Source organism: Canis lupus, chromosome 23 (genome assembly GCF_011100685.1).
Source record: "Canis lupus familiaris isolate Mischka breed German Shepherd chromosome 23, alternate assembly UU_Cfam_GSD_1.0, whole genome shotgun sequence".
Taxonomy (NCBI): Eukaryota; Metazoa; Chordata; class Mammalia; order Carnivora; family Canidae; genus Canis; species Canis lupus.
This window is the reverse complement of record NC_049244.1, coordinates 39,319,794-39,329,029: the sequence shown is the minus strand read 5'-3', so window position 1 is coordinate 39,329,029 and position 9,236 is coordinate 39,319,794.

Genomic DNA, 9,236 nt, shown 5'->3' with positions numbered 1-9,236 from the left:
CTACCTTTTCCAGCTGCTTTAGAAGATGAGAGCTTCAGTTTGCTTCATTTGTCTGGGCCTCCTTACAGAGAAGTCAGATCATTAGTCTGTGACTCCCGAGGCTAGGCCAGCATTCTTCAGCATCTGCAGAGTACAATCAATGTGGCTTAAATTAAAAATAGAGCAAAGTTCTGACCTGTTTGGCCACAATTCTACAAAGCCTGCTTTTAAGGATGAAGTGGTTCTGAACCAAATCGGCAAGAGAGCCAAGAATATTGGTTCTTAACCCTGGTCATACATTAAAATCATTCAAAGAGATGTTTTTAAAATAACCATGCCTAAGCCTCGTCTCAAGCCAATTAAATACAAATCTCTGAGGTTGGGGCCTAAGTTCTGGAATCTTCTTTTAAACATGCAGCCAAGAACTACAGCATGGAAGATGTTGGAATTCTCAGGGCATCAGTCCAGGACATCATTTCTGATTTGTCCGCAGGCTGGTGTCACCTGGGAAAAGACATCTGCAAGCATCCTAGGAGCTGTGTGTCCCATTCATCGTGTCTTGAGTACCTGAGGATGACAAGCTTATGAATTAAAGGATCCTGAGGTCAGCTTTAAAGGAGGCCAAATCCCCTGTGCTTATAGAAGAAAACTTCACCTAGTCACAAAGGAAGACAGTGGCTGATAAAGGAAGTGTGTCATCTAAGCTATAAAATATCAGGCCATTAGGGTACAGTTGACAAAATTTTGCAGTGACAGCATGTCAGGGCCTGGGTGTTTATTCTTCCCAGACTCTGACACTTAACTTGCTATGCGACCTTGGATCAATCTATTAACCTCCCTTGTCAAGTTTACCCACTTGAGGAATGGGCATGGCCTTCTTGGCACTTAAAAGATCCTCTCCATAGAAATAAAAGGCATTAGCCCTCATCTAAAAGTAGCTTTTGACCTATAATAACTGAATGAAAGAAAAACAGGAAGTTTTTCATCGACGTTGTTCATAGTCAAGAAAGGGGCAAGTCCTCCTAATAAATTCTAACTCTATCCTCTCCCCATTGCTTTAATTCACTATTCACAGAAATAAGGGACAGAAGTACTAAAAATGCACCAAACGAGGCAAAGGACCCGTTCAAACTCCCTCAGTATGCCGAAGATAAATGCTTTGAAAATTAAGTTGATCAGAGCTACTCAGAACTGAAATACATTTAGGGTAAATTAGAGATTCAGAAGTTTCAACAATCTGATGAAAAGCATAAAAACCCACAAGCTTTAAAAGAGCACCCCAGATCTACAGAGATATCCACATGTTGTCAAAATTTCTTTTTTGTTACCGAGAAACAGGAAATAATGAAAGAAAGGGAGGTGGAAGGGTTGTTATTAATCATTATAAGGCCACTCGAAAATAAAAATTGATACAGAGAAACTGAACAACATCCAGAGACAAAGGCTGATATTGGGGCCCATAGACCAACCCATCCTGGCATTCGTTCCCTCAAAGTCTTCAGTATTTCTAGGTCAAGTGGCTGAGAAGATGGACTTAGACTCTTTATATGATCTCCATTGTCAGAAGGACAGAACCTGGGAAGCAGACTGATTTACCCTTCCCAGGCCTGGCACCTGGCTCTAGAAGACAATGGTAGTTGATTCTGGAGGGCACAGTGGGTTCTGTCCATGTGTAGACAGCCAAGAGGGCACACAGGCGATTTATCTCCCAATGTAAAATCCAATTCGACTGAGATGTCGACATCAAGTCTCAGAGGACCATCTACCTTCTAGACTTATTCCCATCAAGATGATCCATTCCTTCCTTCCTTCTTCTGTTCGCTCTTACAGAAAATATACTCTATTTCTATTGTGCGCCGGACTTAATGCTAGGTACGGTAGATGCAGAGCTTCAAAATAAATTCCTTTCCTTTAAGGAGTGTGTAAGAGTTACGGAGAAGGAATGCCTAGGGCACACCATGCAATGGGAGGGAGAACCTAACCCAGATTTGAGAATAGAGTCAGGAAGGACTCTATGGGAGAGTCAACTAAGCAGAAATGAATTACCCAATTCATTAATTAATAACACAAGGTAAAAATTAGGGAGATTGCATTCCAGACAGATGGAAGAATTTATGCAAAGTTCAGGAGATGGCCATTGTTCAGGAAGAGTGTTCCAAGCATTCCCATGTGGCTGGAATGGGAAGAATTTGAAGGCAAAAGGGAAAGCCCCTTTGTAGAAGCAAGAGAGGTAGACCAGATCAGGAAGGGTTTTGCACGTCCTGTTAAGGAGTTTGGATTCTACACTGAAGTTAATGTGGAGCCACAAAAGGTTTTTAAATAAATAAGAATGGGCAGCCCGGGTGGCTCAGCGGTTTAGCGCCGCCTTCAGCCTAGGGCGTGATCCTGGAGTCCTGGGATCAAGTCCCACGTCAGGCTCCCTGCATGGAGCCTGCTTCTCCCTCTGCCTGTGTCTCTGCCTCTCTCTCTCTCTCTCTCTCTCTCTCTCTCTTTGTCTCTCTGTGTCTGTGTCTCTCATGGATAAATAAATAAAATCTTAAAAATAAATAAATAAATAAATAAATAAGAACAACAGAGGGAAGGATGGACTGGTAGGTGGAAAAAAATGGAAACGAGGCCAGTTAGGAATGCTCATTACAGTAAAGCAGAAATCCAGGGACACCGGGACAGGAGTGAGGGGACGGGCGGAGAGGGCAGAGGACCAAGAGCATCAGTGAATCCCTGGGGGTGAAGAGCCAGAGAGCAAGCAGGGCTGGGATGAGCCAGGTTCTGCACGGGGTGACTAGGGGCCCCCGTGAGAGAGAAACCATGGAGGTAAAGCGCATCTGGGGAGAGGAGAGTGAGTTCAGTTTCGGTATTACTTGCAAGCTGGGTCCGTCAGCAGGTGACTGGCTAATTCTGGGCTGGGAAGAGAGATTTCGCTAGAAGTAGAAACACAGAAGTAGAGCTACAGGATGGAGGAAGATGCAGTCACCTCAGAAAGCCTGTTTTTTGAGACAAGAACGGGGTCAAGGCCAGATCCTCCCTTGGGGAACGTATGGGTTGACAGTGATGAAATCGGTAGGGACAAAGAAGGAACTTAAAACCCATAAAATGCATAAATAGGATGAAGCAGTGTCGGCTACCAGTTATTGAACATTTAGCAGGTGCCGGGCAGTGCATGACTGTGCACAAGTGATGTCATTTCACCCTCAAGCACCCAGGAAGGTGTTTCCTGTGATTACCCTAATTTTTCAGAGAAGCCAACCTAGATTTATAGAGGTAAACAAACTTGTCCCAGGTAATACATTAGTAAGGGAAGGAGCCAGGTTTGAAATCTAGTCCTGTCAGATCACGGGGCATGAACCTTGAACTAATGTATCTGTGTATTAAACCACCACGCGCTATTTGCAAAAAAAAAAAAAGGAAGAAAGAAAAGAAAAGAGAAAAGAAAAGAAAAAGAAAGAACTTTCCTTTTCTTCTACTCTTTGTGAAGATGAGAGGTGAAATTTAAAAACACAGATATTAGAAGAAGAAACGATGATTCCAGGGCTAGGAGAAGCATGCAGAAAGATGTGGTTTACTAAAGTCATGTCACAAAGTGTCTGAGCTTCACGCTGGCTGTGCCGGGGCCAAAAAGGAATCATGGGGACCAGCTAGATGTCCCTTAGTCCAGCCCTCCCTTCCTGCAGCCAACAAGAACATGCTGCCATCATAATATGGTTCGTGCAGCGCAGCAAAGATCTCTGCAGGGTGGGTGGGCCAGGGACCGAGATGCTAAAGAAAACAAACTTTCAAGGCAGAGTGGAACTTTGCCAAAAAAGTGTTATTTTCTTCAGCAAACCATCAAAAAAGGAAAGTGCTGTTCACTTGTTTGACATCAGATAAGATGATTCTCACACTTTTTTTTTTTCTTTTTCTTTTTCTTTTCTTTTTTTTTTTTTTTTTAATTTTTATTTTCCTCTGGAAATCTGTATCTGCACAGGGCGGACTGGCCTAGAGCCTGGTTTTGTTTTCCAGGATTCGCAGTGTTCGGACCGCAGGCTCAGCTGGAGCCCGACCTCATCTCAGAGATGGGGTCCTTGAGGGGGACTGTCCCCGTGAGCCCCTTCCACAGAGTCCCACCAAGGCCCGTGTTGCCTCTCTGATTTCACACCGCTGCCCAGAGCACAGCATTTCAGAAACCAACTGTTTTAAGGTGAGTGATTCTCTTCGCTAAACTCAAGACTGGCAACCCTAGCACACATGCACACACACACACACACACACACATACACACCCCTCTTCATTTCTAGCAGTATCTTATCACCTTGGTGAAGAGTGCAGTGAAGCAGAAAACAAATTCAGGAAGTGACAGATGACACAAGCATTTGTCCAATTAGCAATAAGAAAATCACAAGCGCCAGTGGTGAGCACTCATGTTGAACAGCCAGCTCAGCAAAGAGCCTTGCTCCGCGTCTCTCTGATCTAATTAGAACCATTCAAGCCACGACTGACCAGCTTTTCCCTGCATTTTTAGTATCCTGCAGACCCTGTGCTCTCTTGGGCGTTAATGAGGAACATGAAGCCATCAATAGTTTTGATTAAGCCAAAGACCATTGCGCTATTTAGATGCACCATATTTCATCCATTCAAAACATGCCTTTTCCCTCCCACATTTTAACATCTTTAAAATCAAAACGTGCCTTAGAATCAAGGCAATCATGGTACAGTTGTCATTGCCTCTGCGTGGCAAACTTGGTCCCAGCTGTTTATATTGTCATCTGAATTTCAGCTGAGTTCAATATGTGGTTGCAACAACGGGTATCGAGGTTCAATGCCATTTAAAAGGCTCCCGAAAGATTATCCTACATTTTGGCACTCAAATAATGAGCTATTGTGTATGCATAAAGAAACAGAGGAGTGGGGTGTAAATTGACATTTGTGAAGCAAATATTTGTTGTTATAGGAACAACTGCAATTCTATACTTTCTCACAAAGCTACAAGCGACTGCTTTCAAGGCCTTAAAAAAAGAAGAAACCCACAAGAAATGAAGCAGTTATATTTGCCCCACACCATGCGATGCAATGGAAAGCAGGAGTAATGACAGAAAACCCCTCGGAAGGGATGAAAGAAATTTCACAGCAGTTAAGGGGCTAGTATTACAGACTCAAGGGCCACATACAACCACTGTTAGGACACTGTGTTAGAGTTTAAAATAACTTTCTTATCTTAGAGGTTCATAAAATGATGGTGAATCTTATACTCCATGGCTTCTTAGGTTTGGTGAAACCTAGCATGTCCAGAATCACTTGCACCCAAGAACCCTCAGCCACCCTTTAAAGTACTTGAGAATCTGCCAAGAGCAAGCCCACATTTCATGAGAAGGTAGCCACTTGCAGACTTCGACTTGAAACAGAGCTGGGGCCGCGTACCCAAAAGCATCACCTACCCTGTGGCAGATGTCATTATTTGACATCTCGTCCCCTCTTCTCCCTGCGGACACAACTCTGACTTGATTTAAGCCATAGGGGGCCCTGTACTTCAGAGGAGCCTCATTTCCTCTCTACTCTAGGGAATCTCCAGTAATCAATCCCAACATGATGATCTCTTCTCTTTCTCATTGGTTATTTTAGGGGTAGCAGGTAACCCAGTTTTGACCAATGAGATAGGAAGGAAGGGAAGAGGGTGGGTGGGATCTTAAAAACAAATATGCATGAGAAGGAAAAAAAAATGGTGTCTTTTCTACCTCTGGGCTTGCCGACGCCTGGAGCTACTGCAGCCACCTACAATCATGAGGAGGGAACTGAAAGACAAAGACACACACTGAAGATGGAGAGGACCTACATCCTTGATGACATCACTGAGCTTCTTTCTTAAGCAAGCCTAAAGCCTGGTTTCCATCTAGTTTCACTGGTTATGTGAGATATTGCAAATCTTTATCATTCAATCACTGTCAGTAGTTGGATTTTCTATGACTTGCACCCAAACTCATGTAACTAATCCACCCCCTACGCCACCCCCACGCTGCCATGATACCACCTTCCCTTCTATACTCCTTGAAGTATAGCAGCTTAAAGCAGCTTAAATAGCAGCTTAAAGCAACACACATGTATTTTTGCACAGCTTCTGAGGGTCAGGAGGCCAAGAATGGCTTATCTGGGTCCTCTGCAAAGCTGAAATCAACGTTCAGTCAGAGGCGGGTTCTCATCTGGAGGCTCAACTGGAGAAGGTTCCCCTCCCAAGTTTCCATGTAGCCATAAAACGCACAACAGCTTGCTTCTTCAAAGCCAGCGTTGGAGATAGCAAGACAGTCTGCTAGGGACATGGAGTCTTATGTAATTTAATTGTGGGAGTGACATCCCCTTTGCCACATAGTATAATATAATCAGAGGAGTGACAACCCATTAGCCTTGGCATATTCCATAGGTTAGAAGTGGCTCAGTGGTTGAGTGGCTGCCTTTGGCTTAAGGCGTGATTCCAGAATCCTGGGATAGAGTCCCGCATCCGGCTCCCTGCAAGGAGTCTGCTTCTGACTCTGCCTGTGTCTCTACCTCTCTCTGTGTGTCTCTCGTGAATAAATAAATAAAATATTAAAGAAAAAAAAAGAAGTAAGTCTCAGAACTCACCCACATGAAGGGAAGGGAATTACACAGGGGCATGAACACCAGAAGGCAGGGGTCATGAGGTCATCTTAGAGTCTGTCCAATTCACACAGTCAGTGGCTCTTGTGGATCTGGAGACCAGTCCTATTCCAAAACCCATTCTCTTTTAGTTTAACTACGAAGCCTGAAAAATAGAAGAATATGTTTCTAAAAATGTAGAGCCTTCTGAAAATAGAATATACTGACTGTAGAGGTCCTGAACTTTCTGTCACTGGAGATGGCTGTGCTTAAGTTGGGCAGTCATTTGAGGTGGATGTGGCTAAGAGACTTGCCTTTAGCAAGAGTATCCTGGGGCAGGAGCCAGGGAGGAAGTTGAGTTAGGTGACTTCCAAGGTGCTTCCACCTTGCACTTCTGATTCGTTCAGGCACATCATAGAATCACAGAATGTTAAGACTGGGGGGACTCTTTGAGATGAAACCCCTGCACTTTACAGATGAGGAAACAGGTTTAGAGAAGTCAGCACCTGCCTTGGGCTCATCGAAATTTGTTGGTGAAACCTGTTGCTGACAGGTTTCAATGCAGAGGGTGAAAACCAGGACTTAATACCTGTCTTCAAGAAGCTTATAATCTAACAGGGAGAATGCAGTAAAAATAAAACATACTAGACAATGAACAGGTTCTATGATGACAGTTTGAGGCACCCCAGAAAGCCAGAGGAAGAGAGAAACCTCAGGAGCAGGATGAGTTGTGAGGACAGATGGTCAGGTTAGATTCAGACCAGCAGACGTCGAGTACTTTGGGGACGTCCAGGTGATGAAGTCTGGTACAGGGCTTCTCAAACCTCGGTGTTCACACAAACATACCCAGGGACTGCGTTAAAATGCAGCTTCTAATTCAGCAGGTGGAGCTTGGGGTTCTGCATTTCAAACGAGTCCCCAGGTGATACAGATGCTACTCATCCTCAGACCAACACAGTCTCAGTAGCAAATCTAATAAAGCAGCTGCATAATCAGATCTCAGATACTGGATCTTCAGCCCTTTCCCCCTCATTCCATTGTCCACTCTGTATAGGGTCAAAACTGAAGGAGAGACACCAAGGGGACTCTCCCCTTGGAGCACCAGATAGGAGCACCTTCACCAGAAGGCCACCATGGCTAGCCACATCACCTGGGAAGGGAAGATGCCTTTTAGGTGGTTCAAAGAATTCATCCCCATTTCTAACCTTCAACTCACATTTATGAAGCCTCATTTTTGAGACAAAAATCAATGACTCAGCCTAGCACTGCAAGTATTTAATAATGAGGATCAGGAGCGGCTGGGTGGTTCAGTTGGTTAAGTGTCTGACTCTTGCTTTCGGCTCAGGTCATGATCTCAGGGTCACGAAATTGAACCTTGCATTGGGCTCCACACTGGGCACAGAGCCTACGTTTAAGATTCTTTCTCTCCCTCTCCCTTTGCCCCTCCCCTGCTTTCTTTCTATCTCTCTTTCTCTCTCATAATAAGTAAACAAATCTTTAAGAAAAATGATGCAGGGATGCATGGGTGGATCAGCGGTTGAGTGTTTGCCTTTGGCTCAGGGTGTGATCCCAGGGTACTGGAATCGAGTCCCGCATTGGACTTCCTGCATGGAGCCTGCTTCTCCCTCTGCCTGCCTCTCCCTCTCTGTCTCTGTGTGTCTCTCTTTCATGAATAAATACATAAAATCCTTAAAAAAAAAAAAAGAAGAAGAAGAAGAAGGAAAAGAAAAATGATGCAGATCAGCGAGCTTGAGTAGCCAAGAATTGTAGCCGTGAGGGCAGGTGATGTAACTGGCCGGTTTCAATGCAGAGGGTGAAAACCAAAAGAGGATGGAGCAGGGGTGGGGACAGAACACTAAAAGGAGAAACAGGGCTGAATTGAGAGGAAGCCAGAGCGAGAAAACAGTCTCCTAAGATGACCTTTCCCTTTTCCAGATAGTACCTAGGCCCACTCCTGCTATGTCAGAAATGCGCTAAGTCCACAATCCTATGAGACTATTTTCTCCATCTCACTCTAGGCCCAGTGCCCGTGTCTCATAAGTTCTTCAGAGACCTACAAAACTGTTGGAGGCCAGAATATAAAATCATTGGCTCTGAAATGTGAAAAGAAACCAGCAAAATATAAATTAATACATGTTTATTGCCAAAGTATAATATTATTTTAACCTCATTAATAATCGTTGGGTTTAGTATTCATACAAATTTCATTCCATTTAAGATCACTTGTAAGTTACTTCTGCGCACTTTGCAAAAAGTCCTGAGTAGGCATAGTGATTGCCAAGAAATCCTAGTAAATTGTCAATTAAGTAAGTTTCCAGCAGCCAGTAATTTCTAAAGCATCATGCAGAAATCTTTTCATCAATTTACAGCAAAATATTTTTTAATGCGGGCTTTGGTTTGGGTGTATATGTAATGCTATATGAGGTCTGAGACCTGGTACTGACCATAGGAAGTGTCAGCAATTTGCGAAAAACCATTAAACTGAAAAGGAAGCGAGATCTCCGGGTGACAATAATTGTCCAGGTGCAGACTATGGAATTTCTAGGGTTTCACTCCAAGTAGCCTAATGATAAAAAAGACGAATTCATTGACTCATTGAACACTTTTATACAAAGTGATACAATAGCAAAGAAGTTAGAAAAAGCAGCAGATTGCAATGTACCTTGAGACAGAGC